The sequence below is a fragment of the Protopterus annectens genome, chromosome 2.part0 (assembly GCF_019279795.1).
Source record: "Protopterus annectens isolate FY-2018-M chromosome 2.part0, PAN1.0, whole genome shotgun sequence".
Taxonomy (NCBI): Eukaryota; Metazoa; Chordata; order Ceratodontiformes; family Protopteridae; genus Protopterus; species Protopterus annectens.
The window spans coordinates 544,541,167-544,561,522 of NC_056728.1; positions in this window are offsets into that span (position 1 = coordinate 544,541,167).

Below are 20,356 nucleotides of genomic sequence, written 5' to 3' on the forward strand. Positions count from 1 at the left end.
TAGAGGTATTTACAAATACACTAATTGGTTTAAATGTTATAGAATCCAGACAGTTGCAATTCTTAGTAAAGTTAATGGATATTATTTTGTGTAACTATTTTACCTGTTTTGAAACTGAATTCTACAAACAAGTCAAGGTGAAGCAATGGAATGTGTGTGTGCCTAGATATATGCAAACTTAGTTATGTGGAAGTTCAAGCAAGAATAAATTATGCTATCTCGCTAAAAGTTGAACTGAAATGCCCATGTCAGGTTTCTTGACAAGACTCTCATGAAAAGATTGTTGAGCGTTTATATTATATAAATAATACAACAGAATTTTTGAAGTTTATACATTTCTTTAGTAAGAAATCTATCAATTATTTGTATGATACATTATATAAAGAATTATTCACAGCAAATAATTACAGAAAACCAACATTTTTTAACTTTATTCATGTTAATTAAGTTGTCAACCAATTTACACAGAAAAAGGTTGGTGAAGAAGGAGTTTGTAAGACGGTCCTGAATGGTATCCTGGGATGATTTTTTTATGATGGAAATAGAATCCTCACACAAGATGCTCTTATTCTGTCATTACTTACAGTGGTTATTAACAGATATTAGTTACTAAGTTCAGTAATGACAGGGGTACAGCATTTACACCATTGTTAGGTAAAGGATTAGGTGAGATTAAAGTTCAGAATAATCTAGCATAATGGATAAAAAAGATTTTGGAAGAGCATTGATAGTACAGCATAGTATGGATGCAGGGATATTAAAGAAAGTATTAGGAACAAGTGGAATATTTTCAAATGTGATAGTTTTTAGAGATTTTAGGCACTGCCCCATTATTTACACACACATGTGGTATGAATCTTAAAAATAACTTTGAAAATGGAAACACCATATAAATAGATTAGAGTTCTTGAAGTGTGTGTTTTTAATAGATGCCAAAACAGACTGGTGGAACATGGAAATGAGGGCATTGTAGCCAGTTCAATAACATTTAAGTAGTTGATACCTTACTAATAACTTTTTTATAGATGGATATTAAGTGTAACTTTACATGCAATATGATGTTGTTAGATTCTCACTCCAGTAAATATTTTTTGAATAGCAGATGGTAAAAAATAACTAAGTTACATCAAGTAATACCAATTTATGGATTAATAAGCTGATTTCTTAATATCTGCACTGAGGATATCTATGAGGAATTAAATTTAGTAATACTGGATTTTTTATTGTTAGATTTATAAAATTTAAAATTTGAATGTTTTGAATTTATATTATTTATTAGTAAACTTGTGTAATTTATATGTTTATACATTTATTTTATGAGGTAGTTTTTTATATATTAAACATTTCAACAAAATTATTATGTTATGCATAACATGTAGGATGTGATCCGGCAAGTTACAACCACTGTTCACATCTAGTAGATCTAGGATGATAATCTGTAGGGTCATATTACTGAAATTAGATTTTAAATGGGGGGGACAGTTTATCAGTGTTCTGATGAAGTCTTTGTGATGCATTCTGTAAACAAAAGCACTTAAGAAAAAAATAATGTTTTTTAATACATGTGTAAGCATGTGTGTGTGTGTGTGTGTGTGTGTGTGTGTGTGTGTTTGTGTGTGTGTGTCTCTGTGTTACTTGGATAATGTCTGTGTGTGTGTGTGTGTGTGTGTGTGTGTGTGTGTGTGTGTGTGTGTGTGTGGTGTGGGTGCGTGTGTGTGTGCACATGTGCTTGTAAACTTGAACTGGATTTAGTAGAAATGCAGAAAAGTAATTACTGAATAAGTCTCTTTTCTCTGCAAGAGAGTAGAGCAGGATAGTTAATCCCCCGGATTCACAAATCCTCCGTGTAAGACTAAATAAGTCTTACTCGGAAACTGCAGTTGAATGGTATGACGTCAGCATGCCATGCATATTCATGAGGGCACGCTGACTCCACTCCAAGTCTAACACGGACTGTGCAGGAAGGCAGGGGTATGTCTGGCTGCCGAGCAGTCCAAAGGTCCACGCCCCTGCAAGTGTCTGAATTGTGAAATGTCAACACACATGAGCAAATCCGCTCAAATGTCTACATACCCAACACTACATTCCCTCACATTGTAAATGCCCAGTAGAGTTATAAAATGTAAAACTTTTATTTTTTCTTTATAATTCCCGATATAGCTGCCCGTATTTGCACGTGTTTGCGCGGGTGTGCCCATAGCTTAGCTGCAGTTAGCAATGTCGACATTGAAGAGCATAATAAGAAATGTTTATGCAAATCAATCCAAATAGCAATAGCGTAGTGGTAGAGCCTTTGAACAAAGAGGAGGCATTCACAGTTCGAGTCCGACCACTCCCCTTCCTATTTCATGTTTTAAATTAGTATATGAAATAATTCCTGACATATATGAATAAAATTTTACTAAAAAGCATTGAAATGGCCTATGTATCAGTGAACAAAATGTATATATAGAAATGTAAGAAGGATCTTGACATATAAATGCCCGTAGCTAAGCAGCACTCTACCCAGCGCAATATAGTTGCCCGTAGTTAAGCAGCACTTTACCGAGCGCAATATAGTTGACCATAGTTAAGCAGCACTTTACCCAGCATAATATAGTTGTCTATAGCTAAGCAGCGCTTTACCCAGTGCAATATAGTTACCCATAGCTAAGCAGCACTTTACCCAGCACAATATAGTTGCCCATAGCTAAGCAGCACTTTACCCAGGGCAATATAGTTGCCCATAGCTAAGCAGCGCTTTACCCAGCACAATAAGTTTGCGTGGAGCTGTGCACCGTGCTAACCAGCACACCATAGGGCAACGTGAAGCAACGTGGAGCAACATAGAGAAAAGTTGCCTAAACACAGCCACATTCCCTAGCCTGTCTGGACAGTAGTAAAATAAAAAGCAATGAGAATGTTCGAACCCGGGACACTGTGCACCATAATCAAAGTACTGAACTACTAAGCCATGACAGCTTAGGATAAACATCCACTGTTAACATACATATACTTATAAATGGTAGATTAACCATTGCTAAGCAGGTCTGCAGTCAGCCGAGAATTTTCAAAAACGGCCAATCACAACAAAGTGCGGGAAATATGGCATATTTAAGCTCCATAGGCAGGAATACTTGCCATAACTGATTGTAGCTCCCATCCGCAGTTAGAATTTATGGTGCTGGAGAGGGTACTTGCTTTTGAGCGCAACGCTGGGACATCGAGGAGTCAAAATACATGGTTTGGCTCCTTGTCCACCGTCATGAGTCTAGACTCCTGCCAGGCCAGTTCCAAGGGATGGAGTACAAAGCAGAGGCTTGGAACCGGTTAAGTCATGATCTCACCAGTGCCACAGGCATCTCTCGGACTAGTGAGCAGGTCCGTTACCACCATGCAGACCTGAAGAGATGGAAGCAGGACCTACTGAACCAATGGATCCTTGAGGCCCGTCACATGCAAGATGCCCCACTACTGAGTAGGTAGCCATGGAATGCAGTATGTAAGACATGCTAATATAGTCTATATAATGGATAGATATGTCTCAATATCCCTTCATTTACTTCACAGCTGCAGGTGTCCGTGCTGCGAATCAGCAAACCTATGCAGATAGGCTGCTAAGGCTGCACCACCAGGCAGGTTAGTAATTATTCTGCATGTATTGTTATATAAAATATGTGAGAGAGCCTGAAAAAAGTGTTGTAGCCCAATAATACAGCCATAAAATGACCTGAATAATTTATCTGCATGTACTGTTATATTAAATAAGTCAGAGAACCAGAAATAGAGTGTAGTAAACCATTAATAAAGGTAAAATAAGTCTGGAATAATATCTCTGCATGTACTGTCATATAAAATAAGTGAGCAAGCCTGAAAAAGAGTGTTGTAACCTATTAATAAAGGCATAATATGTCTTGAATGTCTTCCGTATGCACTGCAATATCAAATAAAGGCGAGAGCCTGTAGAAAAGTGTGTAATGTAATTAATAAAGGTATAATACTTGGAGTGTGTCTGTGTCACTTACTTTGAAATGTTGTTGTACCCTTGCATTAAATAAATAGTACTGTTGTATTAAGTGCTGTCAACCCACAGTTGGGCAGTCCCATATAAAGTGGATGAAGGAAGTGCCAGTAGCTGTGAAGCATATATACAGTCCTCAACAGTCAGTAAATGGCTGGCATGCATAGGTAAATCTGGCACATGAGTAGCTTGTCAATGTGTTCCCCAGAAATGTGAGTGTGCTACATGAAATGTAGGGTTATGTAGAAATTTAACTGAAAATGTCACGTGAACACATCCAGATATGTAGGTACAAAAATATAATTAAAAATATTACTATGTAGCAGTAACATCTGCATCTTGGACAGTTAGTATGTCAGATATAGGTCAGGTATATAATTAACTAGCCAAACCCATTACACAACCTAATGCATGTTGCCTAGTGTAATAATACATGTAGGGGATATACACCTGCAGTCAATAGGAATGTAGTGTAGAGTAAAAGTACTTATAAGATGTTAATGGAGGTTTCTTTTTACACCCTACTGTATGTGCATAAACAATGCAATTCCACACCTCAATGGGTATGTCTAATCTCAAAACATTTGTTGGGACATATGTCCCATTGTTCTATAAATATCTGCATTTACTTTGATGCATGTGCCCTGTTCAAACACCACAATCTTGGTGGCCTGTTGCCACCAATTATCCCTGCATGCTGTTGTAATGTCCACTGTCGTTCAATATATGCATGTGTTATGCTTGCTGTTCAACTGTTGGAGCCCTGGTGTGTTGTGTTAATGGGAATATTACTGCATGCTGTTACAACTAATTTGGAATGTTGTTGTCTATGTTGTAATTAAACACACCTAATCACAGAACGTATGGGAAGGCCGGTTCCAGCGGACCCACCTGTCCCTCCTCAGCTGGCGAATGCACCCGGCACCAGCAGGTCCGGTGCCCAGTCCGGGCTACCCTCCTCCATTGATCCTGTGCCACCTTCGGGTGGAAGCACTGCAGGGGATGGGGCTCTTCCCCCCTGCAAGCGTGGGTGGAGAAGGGCCACCTGTCACCCTCCAAAGGGTCCGGGTTGTGGTGCGTAGGGAGATCCAGTGTTTAGTCGCTGATCCCCTATGCCAGCTCGAGGCAAGAGTGGCGCGACTCATGGGTGAGCCTGCCCCTCCTACGCAGCCCCCAGCACAGCCACCCTCGGGGCTGTGAAGGTGCAGTGGTGACTGCCCATGGGTGGGGATCTCAGTCCCACTGTTACCATCTGTGGGCTCATGGGCTTGCGATTTCCAAACATCCATCCCTGTCAATTGTGTTCACCCACCCCATGTGTCATACTCCGCTCCTGTATGCATCTTGTTTGTCTTGTCTGTTTACCTCCTCAACCTACCTCCCCAAATATACCTACTTCCTCTACCTCACATTCCACTCTCACCTGAAAAAAAAAAAAAGGGCAATCTGTTCCCACAAAAAAATTACACCCCATACATAGCTGCCCATTTTGCACACATGTCTGCCTGACATGTAAACTGATAATTAGAATTGGCAGTACAACATACTTTGTTGTCCTCACCCCTCTCTCAGGGATGGAAGGTTTCAAATTTCACTCCAAATTTGTAACATATGCACAGCTGTTGCTGGTAAAGAAATGGGCAGCTATGAACCTTCCCTACACCTGTCCTGCACATCCAGAGCTGGTTTCCCCACTGTCTTTCCCTCTTTGTGCCCCCTTTTTCACCACTTTCCTATCTCCCCATTTTTTTTTTCTTTCAAAGAAATTAGTGCGGGGGTTAGCCGGAGTAAGCACTTTTAAGCAGTAGTTAGCGGGTTTGAGCGAGTGTGCGCATGTGTGCGCTAAGCTTAGCATCGCTAAGCGTCACGCAAACTCGCTCAAACCTGCTTACAACTGCTTAAAAGTGCCTTAATCACCCTGCATGTCAGGGCCCTTGTTCTGCTCAGCAGCAAAATAAAACACCTCTGTCAGTCTCAAACCCCAGACCTTGGACACACTTGACTGCATAAAGTACCACTAAGCCACAGCAGATATACAATAAATTGGTGCTGAAATAAATATATCATGCAATACAATGAGTGAATGTAAAGGAAAAATAGGAAGGCCATAACACAAAGCTTGTTCTGTGGATCTTTACCAGCAATTGTTGTGGAATTGCATTACATGACTGTGATAAGAGAAGCAGCCATTCTAGCAGCAAATAATGTTATAGAGGCACTTAACAACGCCCACACAGTATCATAGCAGGCCAAACACTGGCATATGTGATCAGGGCAGAGGCCATACTTCCTAACTGTGACTACTTTTCAGGGATGTCCCTGATTGTGAAACATATTTTAGCTGTGTCCCTCTGAATCCCTCTGAAAAGTGCTGATGTTAGTCAGAGAGGTGGTGTATTACACAATGAATAATGACAATAATAACAGTAGACACCGCTTGTACTTCATAAAAGGAGTACTAATCCATATGCACTGCTTCACTCAAGTCTACACTTACTGTCTCTATTATTTTGAAGGTGTACCTCACTTTTAACTACCTATCCCTGACTCCAAGCAAATATCTATCTGAGTGTTTCATAGGCCTGGCAGAGGCACAAACACACAGGCATATCAGCTTATCTGCTGTTACACACTCTGCAAATAGCTTTGGGAGGACTTCCACAAGCATACCCTTATGTAGGAGTACAACACAGAAATACCAAAGGATGTAGCCATGTACTGGTAGCAGCTGACTGTAACAATGCCATTGTACCAGTGCTGAAAACACCTGTGGGTTGCACAGACAAAGAATAACAGGCTAACATCTGGCTACCATCTGGATAGGTTCACAGTTGGGAACTATGCAGACAGACCACCTGCCTTGATAAACTAACAGGTACACACCAATCTTTTAAGTCCAGTAAGATAACACTCACAAAATATGGCGTAATGCTCTCTATATGTCTGCATCCCCCCCCCCCCAAATTTTAAATATACGTGTGTGTTTAGGGTCAACCAAGGATGTAGGCAGGCATACTCAGTAGTGGAATTGTCCAGTTTACCTGATAATCCTGTGCTAATGTCAACAATAAAAATACACAAACCCTGCAGAAGTGAGTACATCAATATGCACAGTATAACAGTTCACAAACAGTTCATGTGTCAAAAGAATACTTCTCAATGACTACTTTTGTATGGCAGTTAATTACATAAGTAGAAAAGAAACTACATACTCACATATATCTTGTGTAAGCATTTGTTGGGGTGAGTTATACTCTACACTGATAGCTCTGTACTGGAAGTGGCAACAGTCAAGTCTGAGTACAACATGTACATCACTGTCTACACATCTAGCTTCAGATATAGGAAGTATATCAACCTTCTGACTTAAACAACAGTGTCCACAGCAAACAAGCATGGGCCCCACTCTGGAAATCTGAAAGGGCTACGCCTACAAAACTTAGCAATTTATAGCATTGGGTTGCTATGACAGTGAGTACTGCAATTACCACACAGCAGGCTGTATGAATTTACCAAATGCTGGGCACAACTTGGTGCAGAGGTCATCACATGCACATGTGCAGATACCTATCAAAGCAGACTGTACTTGCTATCCCCACATGCAATCATTACATTGCACATGTTAAAGCATCACTGAACCTGGGGAGGAGTGAAAAAGAATTATTACTTAATAACACAAAAGTTTAATTACGTAAAAAGACTTGACTGAATTACCAACCAAATATATTAAGTAAAAAAAAATAATTAATAACCAAAGGAAATTAAGTAAAAGCAATCTTTACTTAAGTAACACCAAAAAAAAAAAATAGTCAAAACATACACAGATGGACCTAAAAGTGACAAACAGGTATGTAACAGATATGTGATTACTGGCAAGTAGTAGATGTTTATGAAGAGTACTGTAAATACTTTGAAACATGCATATGTGGCAGCAGTAGGTATGTATGGACTGATGCCATGCATGACTACTACCATGGACAAATTAGTGTGTAGCTGTCTGCAGTGGGACATAACTGTGACATATGTAGCTCAGCATTTAATGTCAAACATTCGATCATGTCATCTATGTTCTGTACAGTACTGTGTATAATGGCTGTCTGGGGGAGTAGTGCAAACAGCTATATAAACCTGGATGTGACAGAGTAACACATGCATGATAGTCATAGAATGTGTAGCTTAGCATTGGCAACTGCTGTACCAGGCTAGTATAGTAATGTAGCATTAGCAGCTATAAATACTCCCTGTAATATTACTGTTATGCACACATGTGACAACTGTTCATGTTGTAGCAAGGCCCAACAGGTCATCTGTGAGGTCTACGGACTTACAACAGTATGTACCTTATCTGTGTATGTCACACACATATGTAGAGATATTTATGTGTCAGATATATTAACATGTGCATAGAGCAAGGGACATACTGCAACTGTTTGTGAAGGGTGGACATATATATGTTGGTGAAGGTTATGTGCATATTTTCATGTAGGTTATAGTGTGTGGCAAACAAGACAGCATACAGTGCTGGTATATGACATGTGGTGTTTAAACGCTGTGGGTATGATTTGTTAAGTTTTTAGTCTTACAGACAGGGAGTCCTGCTAAAGATACATGGCCTGAGAATACCCTCAATGCATTCTGCACAAGACTGTGCAAAATTATTACATAACTGTATATCTCTCAACCCTTGCATAATTGATATTCCCACCATGAAAGGTGGACTGTATATGTGCCTACATGTAAATCTATATGTACACCAATGGATGTTCATATGTACGCTCAAGCTCAATGTTGTAAACGTATTGCCATCCCTTTTGTTAAAAACCCTGTACCCATGAACTACCACATAGGTGGTAGTCTACTCAACACCAAAAGTGTGACAAGAGACCATGGGACACAGGTGGGCAGTAGTGTCCCTTTTGATAATCACAGTGCCACACAAGTCATGTAAACTGTGTACGGTCCACATGTCATCACAAAAGGTGTGTCATCCATGGAATAAGAGGTCAGTGTTCCACTCTACTCATCAGTCATAAAACCCATCATAGAGTACAATGGCCCTTTTGGTATGTACCTCTGAAGACATCTACAGCAACTGTAGATGCCAGGCACAAACACCACAAAGAGTATTACCAGACTCAAACAGATACCCTATGCAGACTGTCTTCCAAAACCACAGCTACACTGTGTTGCATACCACATACCCATAGCCAACCTCTGCCTAACATACGAAGCAATGCCAATCCCACAGGTGTTGGATATGCTCCATGTAAACAGATCAAAATCCCTACAAGCTACACACTGTACTGATCTAAACCTTGTAACGTCAAAAAGCAGAACATGCTGGAGTGGAACATTCTCATCTCAGACACATACCATACTCTGAAACTAACTACCTATCAATAGCAAAGAAAGGTCCTCATTAGCAGTCGTCATGAATAATCATGATGAATGGATGTGAGATAGGAAATACAACCCAGGAATCACCTCTGTGGCTCTGCATGACAGGGGCACATGAACTTAAATTACATGGGTGTTGAAGGGCAGGGTACAGTATGACTAGGCTTATATAGGCCCTACAGCTAATAGCCTATGAGCTACCTAGGACTCGATAAACACACACTTGTACATGTTGCATTATTTGCTATGTGAGGTTGACTGAGTGTGATGGTGAATGTGAAGGTGAATGTGTTGTGTATATGTGTGATAGCCTAGTGGGAAACTGTTTATATCATGGTATGTAGCATTCTAGCTCTGATCCCCGCAAAAGATATGTATGTTATTGCTAGGCAGGAAAAGCAGTATGGCATATGGTGTGATGTAGTCCCATGGTGTTGACTGGAGTGTGCCATTGTAGGCTAAAGCAGTATATGTATGCTTATTGATTGTTAACACTAGGGAATACAAATCCCGTATGAACTGTAGTAGTACCTGAAGCTGTAGGCTTAAACAGCACAGTTTGGTGTATATCCACATTGCTTGGAAACACTGTTTTGTTTGTTACCTGTAGTCCTCACACATTACATACCTCAGGCTTAAGGTTTTGTAAGTGCTGACACACAGTACTGTATGGTACACAGTTAAAGCTCATATGGGTTGCCATACCTTTTTGTCTTGTAGGTATGTCTGATGTGTGTGTGGGTATGCCTGTAACATGGCCTCAGTCGTATGTGTGTTACAGGATATACGTGCATATCTAGCAACATGTATAGTGTAGTACAGCAGTATGCCACCTATATTGATGAATGTGCACATATGTTACTTAGGGGTTTGCTATCAACAAGTAGTGTGGTGTACTGATAGTACTGTAACTGTACTTTACAATAATTTCAATGGATGACATATTTCTGTATGCATTAGCTTCATATATACCTCCTGTGGCTAGGTGGTGCATTGTGTCACATACAGTGTGCCATGTGCTGTTGTATAGTCTTACATACTGGTTTCACTTTGTTGATGTGCAGAACATGGTTTAATATATAGAACGTGCCAGGCACTGTCAGGCAGTTGTGGGCTGAGCACTGATGTGTGTTATTAAAAGTGTGTATCTACTGACAGCCAATATGCTGCTATATATGGCATTTCATTGATATCTGTACTTTAGAATGTTAAGTGTGCCACATGACTTGCTCACAATAATTGTTTTATTGTCTTCCAGGGACATGTCTCACCATCGCAACCCTGCGTATTCCCCTGAAGAGGAGGAAATCATTATATCCACCCTATTACAACATCACACCCTGCTGTTCTCCAGAACCAGCCAGGACCAGCATGAGTGCACTGCACTGTGGCAAGATGTTGTCTGTCGGGTTAATGACGTAGGCATGCATAACCGGACTTATGAGCAGGTACACCATCACTGCAGTGGTTTAATTAGACATGTCCGGCAGCATGCCTCCAATGTCCGCAGACAACAGCTTGTCACAGGTGGTGATGCAGCATCACATCCGCCCCTCAACAGAGTGGAAGAGCTGCTCCTCAGCGTGGTGGCTCCTGGACAACCACTACAACAGACATGTGTCATCATGGAGGCCGGAGTCACCCAGAAAGTTGACTCGGAGTTTGCAGGTAACATGGCATATATGTAGACTACTGTTAGCTAGATTGTTAGAACATGCATATGTCTGATGTGTACTGTGTATTTGGAAGATGTGGAGCCTGGTGTTGTGCAATACTGATAATTTGGACCATGATCTGTATGCCTGTGACTGTCAACCGTTGTACTACTGTAAAATTTCAAACTCACAGCAGCAATGCCATAGTTGTTGACATTGACAAACTGTCTCATATCCTTGTAGGTCCCTCTGGTGTGACAGCAAGACAGCAGACCCATGCTGGTGAGTGTTCTACATTACATATGGCAAATAACATGTGCATGTCATAGGTGGGTTTTAGGCCATATACACATGTACAACACCTACACAAAATGCATGCTCTGCATGTTTTCTGTGGGACTATGCACATCCCAGTAACATGAGTAGCTGCCTCAAACACATGCTATACACAGACCATCCCAAACAATTGTGGTACACTGTAGTGGACATTGTATAGGCAGAGTCAATACACATGCACACAACATACACCACCTTGTCATATGCAGTACGTGTTAATATGATACACATGGTGTATTTAGACACCTGCTGTAAGGTCAGACTCCAGTATACCAAATGTCATCCACACAGCACACATACTATACCTGAGGGGTAGAGGCCTATCATGGGGCGGTGCAAAACTCTTCAACAAACAACACATTCATGTTAGGCAATGCTCCCTATTGAACACCTTACATACCCATGTAACAACTGCCTATGAAATGGTTAATGTAGCCACAGTGCTGCAGTTCATGTACAGCAAGATAGTTGCCAGTGTGGCACACATTAGTGGCCTTGAGTGACCACATGATGCTGCCTGATGATGGCTCATGGTACTACACTACATCCAGTCACAGTAACTACAGTACAACACATAGCATTCATTGCTATACAACTGACAGTTGTGTGCATCCAGCCATGGTATGTATACCTGTGAGTGATGGTGCACAGGACATTGAAAAGCATTTAATACTTGCACAGCAATGTTGTGTCCATGTACACATTGTGTTCCATGGTGAGACCAATCATTGAACAACACACATGCATCAAAGACATGTACTGTTATTAACAAGGACTCTCTACACTTGAACTACATGCTGTTGAGCAACACACATCTTGCATGCTGACACGTGTGATAGGACTCTTTGGCTTGTGATACTGTACTCCACCATCAACCACTAATGGGTATGTTCTGGATTGCTGTTGGTGTGTGTGTGTGTGTGTGTGTGTGTGTGTGTGTGTGTGTGTGTGTGTGTGTGTGTGTGTGTGTGTGTGTGTGTGTGTGTGTGCGTGTGTGTGTGTGTGTGTGTGTGTATGTGTGTCTACTTTAGTGAGTAGTGTATTTTTGTTCATGTGTTCATGTGTTCATGTGTGCATGTGTTAATGTGTTAATGTGTTCATGTGTGCATGTGTGCATGTATTCATGTGTTCATGTGTGCATGTGTTCATGTGTGCATGTGTTCATGAGTTCATGTGTTCATGTGTTTATGTTTTCATGTGTGCATGTATTCATGTGTTCATGTGTGCATGTGTGCATGTGTTCATGTGTTCATGTGTGCATGTGTTCTTGTGTGCATGTGTTCATGTGTGCATGTGTGCATGTGTGCTAACATCATGTACAGATTGTAAAGTGTGTTTCCTGTCTTCCTCTCACAGGTGTTGAGGTTGTGTTGGTTGAGTGCAGCAGGGTACCTGAAGACACTGCCACAAATAGTGGAAATGATGATACATGTGTTGTAGCACAGGCAGGTTTGACAGGGTCTGTCGTTGGTCTGCCAATTGACAGTACACAGCTTTCCACACCATCTATGCGCACATTCATACTGCCAATACATCCCTCATCACCAATGGCCTTAGCTGAGGGAAAGCATATAGTAGGCATTGACCAGGATAGTGTGGTATCTATGGCACATGCATCCCCTCACAGCAGCCATACCCAGATTCCTGGAATGGTACCACATAGGCGGATGTCCAGGGGTTCTCGTGGGAGCACTGCTGGTTGTAATGCCCCTGGCAGACGTGCCCCCACAGGTCTTACAACCTCAGGTATGTTCTGGGCTGTAATGCAGGCACAGGCACATATGGAACGGTACACAAGACAGGGACTGAGGGCGCAGAGGGCCCATAACACCGCTATCAATGACAGTATCCATGACCTTGCCGGTGCAGTCCGTCACTACACTGAGGTCATTGATAGACGTTGGGAGGAGACATTAGATGTCCTCCGCAATGTCATGTCCATGTGCCAGGACAGTGCAGGATGGCCGAGACATCAACGTGGATGTACGCCAGTAACATCATCGGCTGGCAGTCATCACAGACGACATACAAGTCACAGCCACTCCCGTAGTGGCAGTACCAGCCCCAGCAATGTTGGGGCTGGGCTGTCAATAGACCATCATAGAAGACCACATGCACGTGGCTCTGGCAAGTCCAAGCAAGGACATGGGTCCAGTCGACATCCCTCTGCCTCTGATGATAGTACCCAGTCTGGCTTAGTACTCGATACTGTCCGTTGCACCCCTGACAGGCACAGGTACTGTGTCCGTGGCCAGAGATGGTGATCTGTACAGCCTGGCAGGTACAGTCTGTGGCTGTCCCACAACTTCCCGCATATGGCAACCACATGGTGGAACTGTGTGCATGCAGACACACACACATAAACCAAACACCTTGGGCTAACACATACACACACACATTACATCAACATTGACCCATGCTGTACTGTTGTCCCTCACACACACACACACACACACACACACACACACACACACACACACACACACACACACACACACACACGTACATGTCAATTGGATGGGTCAATGTCGGGCTCTGGCAAACCAACAACACACCCTGTGCATATGATGAAACTGTGCCACCTCCTGTCATCTATAACATTGATGCAGGAACAGGCTAACATGGTGCTGATGCACAGGGTGACTTTATAGCAGTATAGCAATGTTAGCATGTTGTCAACACTACAGTGTAATGATATCCTTGTAGGTATATCTGAGCAGGCATAATGCATTAAAGCTATGATTATCAATGTAGTATTGTTTACAACAGTGTTATTTCCAAAAATGTATTGTCTGCACATGTGCCACTTGGCTGATGTGTGTAGTTTTGGCAGCATGTGTTGGTGAGTGGACAGTACGTGTGTGATGTGTGCAGTACAGATTTGCAGGTGTACAGTTGTGAACATGGTGGAGGTGCACTGTCTGCATGTACATGCATAGTGGACACATGGGAAGGGTAACATGCCCTTTATTACACAGTGTCAACACTTCATAGTTTCTATTGGTGGGCAGTATGCATTTTAATACACATATGTTTTAACTTGGGTACACGTGTGTATGACATGGTTTGACACTGTGCTGTGGGTGATACTGTTACTATCTGTCATTGGTTTGCATTCTGGTAGTATACACAACCTCAACAGCCTGACTATAACCAATCGTTAGATGATGTCTTGACAACTGACACACAGATGTAGGAAACTCAGTAGCATTTGGATCCTTCCGGTACTATACTATACCAGTAACCAGTGGTATTGACCGCCACCCATTTCTGGGACCACTCCTGTTTGGCATATAGTGCTCTTAGGTACAAGCAAACACACTAAGGATATGTCCGTCCACATCTGGAAATGCATACAGTGGCCTACAATGCATTCTCCGGATGAGACACTTATCCTCCACAAGGGTATCATACAGACAGATACCTGTTGTCCAACCCATGCTGTAAAGCTATAAGCCAAATATAGCATAGTCATCCACATTTACTAAACATAGTATCTCAACAGTACCACATAGGTAGTAGCCCCCAAAATGTAGAACAGGTACCGATGTGTACATACAGCCAAGTGTTATGTCATCTGTCCTTTGGTATTCACGTTTCCGTAGGTATTCTGAAGTCCCTTGGTGTATCACATCAGCAATAAGGGGTCTGTATGCATATCCACAAAGTTGTTGTACACCTATAATGAATGTCGATTATTGACAGACCTTGTTGTGTTTGAACATGTCTGAAATATACCCCAGGCATGAACCCTCACTCACACTATTCTATAGAAACTGTCATGGGTGTGTGTGACACAGATGACCTAGGCCACAGATCACTACATTGGCTGGCCTTGTCACAAACATACATTTATGACGGAAGGTCAGAGAAGCAGCAGCACAATCTGTCAAAGGTAATATATGTATTCAGGTAGAAAGCAGGCTTCACACCTATGAACTAATTGAGGTCACATGTACATATATGTATTTGCCACACAGATACCTGAAGTGTGCAATGCACATACTGTTGTTATACTGATATGTCATACAGTAGTAAAAGCTAAATCCACAATACATTAACTAACAGTATCACACACACTCAGCAATTGTAGGATTCAAACCCCTACCTAACTATATTATGATATTAGAGAGATACACATTAACACGATGCGCTATATGCTTTACTGGGAATTTTCATTTCCAATGCAATATTTGTAGGATGCAGACATCATCAGACTTGCCAAAGAGGAATATACTACTTTTAAGGAAATCACACAGAAACATACACACCCACACCCAGCAATTGTAGGATTCAAACCCTTATCTAACTATGTTATGATACTAGAGAAATACGCATTAACATGATGCGCTATATGCTTTACTGGAAGTTTTCATTTTCAATGCTATATTTGTAGGATGCTGACAACATTAGACTTGCCAAAGAGGAATATACCACTTTTAAGGTGTTTTCATAGTCTACAAAAAGGGCACTCCTCTCAAAGGAATTCACACAGAAACATACCCAAACACACACAGCAATTGCAGGATTCAAACCTCTATCTAACGATGCTATGTTACTAGAGAAATAAGCATTAACACGACACGCTATATGCTTTACTGGGAGTTTTCATTTCCAATGCTATATTTGTAGGATGCTGACATCATCAGACTAGACATGGTAATGTGTGTGCACTTAGTTTTATGCAATCCCAGGACTGAGCCATGGGGGACAGCAGATGTTACCAGCTTGAACAGGACTCCACAATTCTTACCTTGCATGATCTATCTGTGACCCAGTTGCCAATCCATCCGATGACAATACATATTTATGCACAGGTTGTTGATTTTGTGAATATGACATGTGTCTGGGATGTTGGAAAAGGGCTATTCAAAGTGTATGTGGGGCGTGTTTAGCTCATTTCATTGGTGTATGTCCTGGGTGGCCACCTTGCAAACAGTCTAGCAGGTTTCGGAACCATGATCTGCCCATGACCAAACCAAAGTTGGTAGGGTTGTGTGTTTATAGGCTTCCAATAGCTCTGTTTCTGACTTCAATCATGATGCACTCCATGGCCTTGCAGATCAGACTTCTTAGGCTTATAAGACTTTAGTTCACATGGTCTGTTGTGCACCAACACTTGTGTAGTGTGCCATATGTTGCTGTAACCCATTAAACAGTTTCATATCCTGTAGAGAGGGTGAGGCTCAACAGACTGTTCAGGTGCAGGGTCTGTTTGTTCTGCAGTTCACTTATGACACATATGGGGACACAATGTAATCCAATTGATGCCATGTTTTCAGCTTTGGAAGGAGCTGTTTACCCATTTTACATGTGATATCTTCTGGTATGATGATAGAGACTTTTGTCAGTGGGAGGTGGGTATGTATGTATGGGCCTGTCTGACAGGATGTTGGCATTGTCAGTCATTTACAGTTGGCCCTGACTCAGGACATATATGAGTGTACATTGCTATTTATGACATAGCTGAAGGAAGTGTCATGGTTCTGTATGGACTCCTTCACAGATAATCTTTTCATAACCTGGATTGGATAGTGTTTGGAGTGCACATTGTTTATTGATGATACTGATTTCAGGTTTTTTATTTTCTTTGCTTTTCCACTTTCTATGAACAACCTAAGTTTCTGTAGTACATATTTGATTATGACAGGGTTCCAATATATTATATATGTGTCTGTTGTAATATCACTGTGTGCACAAGTCAGGACTGGTGAATTGTGAGAGGTTCCTGGGTTAACACATGCAACTGCCAGATATGTGTGGCCCACTGCTGTACTCAGACATGGCCTAAGTGTGTGAGCATGCCCAGTTTGGCCTTTCAGTATGTTGTTGCCTGACATTTGCCTCATTTATTCAAGTGTGTGAGCATGCCCAGTGTGACCTTTCAGTATGTTGCTGTGTGAAGTCCACTACATTTGTTGACGTGTGTGAACATGCCCAATATTAACATTTATACTATATGTGTGTTGTAAATCAAGTTTTATTTTTACTGCAGGGCTCATTTTGTTGTGCCTGCAGGGTTTCCATGAGACACTTTGCATAGACTTATCAACATTTCTTCATACAGGCTGACCAGTGAAATACTGTTATGGTTTAGTGGTTCAGTACTGTGACTATAATGCACAGTATACTGGGTTTGAGGACTGTCACTGCTTCATATTTCATACTGGGCAGACCAGACTGCTTAAGGAACAGAAAAGCAAATATGACCATGTTTACCTGCTTTTGCTCAACTATGCCCAACTTTGACCAAACTTGCCCAACATTGCTCAACATTAACCAACATTGCTGAATGTTGCCCAATATTGCTCAACATTGCCCAGAGTTGTGCTACTTAGTGTGTGCAATTTTGTTTACATATACTAAATAGTGGTAAACACTGTTTAGCACTGCTTTATATTGCTTAAAACATGGCGATTATGCCTCAGGTGGTGCTGCAGGGCTGCCTATGTCGGATGCACATAGTACACTCCCTATACATGTTTGAAAACAGGTAGAGTCAAGTTAGGCATCCCTTTTACTATATGTGCGAGTCAGAGAGAGTATCATTTCCAGGGTTCCTACTGAGCCAGTGTATATGTTATGCGTTGCCTCATTGCCAAGGCCAAAGCATACTGGGCACGCCTCCTTCTGCCTACTGGGGCAGGATCAGGTTGCTCCTCCTCCGAGTCACGCTCTGCCTGTGATGGCCTTGGCAATGGTGGGGGGCTGTTTGGCCCAGCCCTATGCTGCTCCTGCTGCAGCTGTTTTCGCAGGATCGTATTATGTAGAATAGCACATACCATGACTATTTAGGTACATGTAGTTGGTGAGTATTGCAAGGCTCCACCAGATGTGTCCAGGCACCGGAACTGTGACTTGAGTAGCCCAAACACATGCTCAATTACATTTCGTGTTTGTGCGTGTGCCTCATTATGGCGTTCCTGTTCAGGTGTGTGTGCATTTCTGATGGGTGTCATCAGCCACGGCTCCAGTGCATATCCAGCATCCCCCACTAGGTGACCATGATGGATGTCCCCATTGGCAAATGTCTGGTACAGCTGTGTCAGATGCCAGATATGGGAATCATGGTAGCTTCCAGGGCAGCCAGAACACACATTCATTATTATGTCCTGGGCATCACACACGACCTGGCAGTTGATGGAGGGGAAACCCTTGTGGTTAAAGTAGGCCCTACCCCGCTTACCAGCTGATGCTTTGATGCGTATGTGCGTGCGGTCTATTGCACCCACTACCTCAGGGTATTCCACTATTTGCTGGAAAAGACGCATATTGCTGGCCAAAACCTCACGGGAATTGGGGAAATATACATGATCACCGACATGTGCTGACATGGCATTCAGGAACTGGTGCAGTACCCTGGATGATAATGCCTGTGAAATCCCCATCATATCATCAGTTGGTCTCTGGAAGGTACCTGTTGCTAGTATTCTTAGGCCAACACATACCTTGGTTTCCACTGGGATGGGTTCCCCTCTGTTGGTTCTGTGTGTGAGGCATGGCCTGCACAGATCAACAATTTGCTGTATGAGGTCTCTGACCACTCTATAGCGCTCCACTATCTCCAGCTCATGTAGCCCCTAGTAGGTTACCCTGGGACTGTACACTCTTCTCCGTCTCCTCACTGTGGGTTCCTCAGCAGCATTTGCATTGTCACCACCCTCAGCATGTTGCATATCTCACCTTATAACAGCAATGGCAGCCCCTGATATTTCTTTGTCTCAGTAAAGCTTTTTCAGTTTTCACTTCTCTTAGCTTACTGCAGTGTTGCAGTGTCTCTGAGAGAAACATAGTGGAAAGTTGTTTGCAGAGTTTTAAGTGCTGGGCTGGGCTGGGCTAGTGTACTGCCTGTGTAATTGGCTGATTCTGATTGTTTTCACCTGCTAGCTCTGCTAGTTATCCTTGGTTAACTTCCTATTACTTGTTGTGTGCTTCCTTTTCCCTTTCTGTTTCCACGCAGCACTGCGCAAACAAGTGCAAACGCGCACACCAGCTCACACACGCGCACACATGCTTACACGGCCTAACACTTGCTGACTTCTACTTGAACGCACGCACACAGGCGCAAACGCGCTTACACAGATTTCAACAAGCTTACACTTGCTTACTCTGGCTTAAACGCTCGCACACAGGTGCACACGCGTGCACACAGTCTTGCTCGGTTTTACAGGTGCACACAAGTGCACCTACATATTTCAGGCACTTCTACAAGAAACTTTAGTGTTATCCACGTCATACACCTTCAGTTTCTTTCCTTGAGCTAGGATACCTGTTGACACGCCTCTTCCAGTGATGGGTAACTGACAGCAAACACATGCCACTCTGCTCCAATGAGCTTACATTCTTTCATACATACCCCCCTGATGATGTCACCTATCTTCTACTCTGATACTCCCCTTATCCTACTCTTACACTCCACGGACTTTGCTCAAATGCCATGTGAAATTTGGATTCACTATCCTTACCCTCATTTGCATAGGATTGCCTACTAATGCTTGGTTACATCTCCTAGACTGAGCTTCTCCCCTTAGCAACCTCTACTCAGTAGCCATGTTGTCTTCAGCCTGCCATTCACTTGCATGGCAGTTGAATATTTAGAGTAATATCCTTATTTGTGGCTTTTATTTTTTTTTCATGGTTTTTACAGCGCAACACTTTTGCACAACGCTGCGCTACGCTTAACCTTCGGAGATCGATGTAAAAAAAAAAAGTAATTTTTTTTTTATTTTGCAATGGGAAGAATTGCCAATGGCCATATATTTGTTCATTGGCATGCTTCCTCAACTGGATGCATCCTTTATTTGGAACTGTCATGGCTCCGTTTTGCTATTTGCAGAACGGTACTCAGTTGACAACTGAGTACATTTCTGCAAATAACACTACTCTTACTCGGACAGGTTAGGGTTTCCTGGATCGCAAATTTACCTCATTTGCATAACTTTCAGCAGCAAATGAGGTAATTTGCATA